The sequence below is a fragment of the Triticum aestivum genome, chromosome 7D (assembly GCF_018294505.1).
Source record: "Triticum aestivum cultivar Chinese Spring chromosome 7D, IWGSC CS RefSeq v2.1, whole genome shotgun sequence".
In the NCBI taxonomy this organism is placed as follows: domain Eukaryota; kingdom Viridiplantae; phylum Streptophyta; class Magnoliopsida; order Poales; family Poaceae; genus Triticum; species Triticum aestivum.
The window spans coordinates 498022696-498023653 of NC_057814.1; positions in this window are offsets into that span (position 1 = coordinate 498022696).

Genomic DNA, 958 nt, shown 5'->3' on the forward strand with positions numbered 1-958 from the left:
TTTTTTATTGAAACTGGATACCATCTAGGGCTTTCGCTCGGGTTATGTTAGTAGGTATCAGGAACCACTCCTTGCATATTCTGCGTACTATGGATGGGAAGTGTTTGAAATTAAAGTTGAGTTACAAGAATGATGAATTCACTCGAAATCTAGTGACACTACATGGGGAGGAAATTCTAATTAAGTAACCTCATATCTCCCAGGCTTGTGGTGGACCAAAAATGGTAGCAGGTGATTTCAACATCATTAGGAAAGTATGCGATAGAAAAGAAAAGGAAAAACACTCTACATAATGGCGTATGTACTAAAATGTCTATGTTGAGAGACGTAAATCGAGTTAGAAGGATCTAAGTGGTAGGAAATTTACATGGAGTAACAACCAAGTAGATCAAACTTTGAGAAGATCGATACCTAGAGGTTTACTTTGTTATGATCTAGAGGATAAATTCCCCTTAAGCACAATCACTGTTGGGGAACGCGGTAATTTCAAAAAAAATCCTACACACACACGCAAGATCCATCTAGGTGATGCATAACAACGAGAGGGGAGAGTGTTGTCCACGTACCCTCGTAGACCGAAAGCGGAAGCGTTATGACAACGCGGTTGATGTAGTCGTATGTCTTCACGATCCGACCGATCCTAGTACCGAAAGTACGACACCTCCGCGATCTGCACACGTTCAGCTCGGTGACGTCCCACCACTAGTAGAAAAAGGGTCATCTGTCCCGGTTGGTAAGGGCCTTTTGTTCCGGTTTTTAAACCGGGACTAAAGGGTCGTTACTAATGCCCTAGCCCTTTAGTCCCGGTTCTTACACGAACCGGGATAGATGGGCCTCCACGTGGCCGGTGCGGCGAGCCCAGGCAGGAGGGCCTTTGGTTCCGGTTGGTGGCACTAACCGGGACCAATAGGCATCCACGCGTCAGCATTTCACGGGCTGGGGTTTTTGTTTTTTTGAA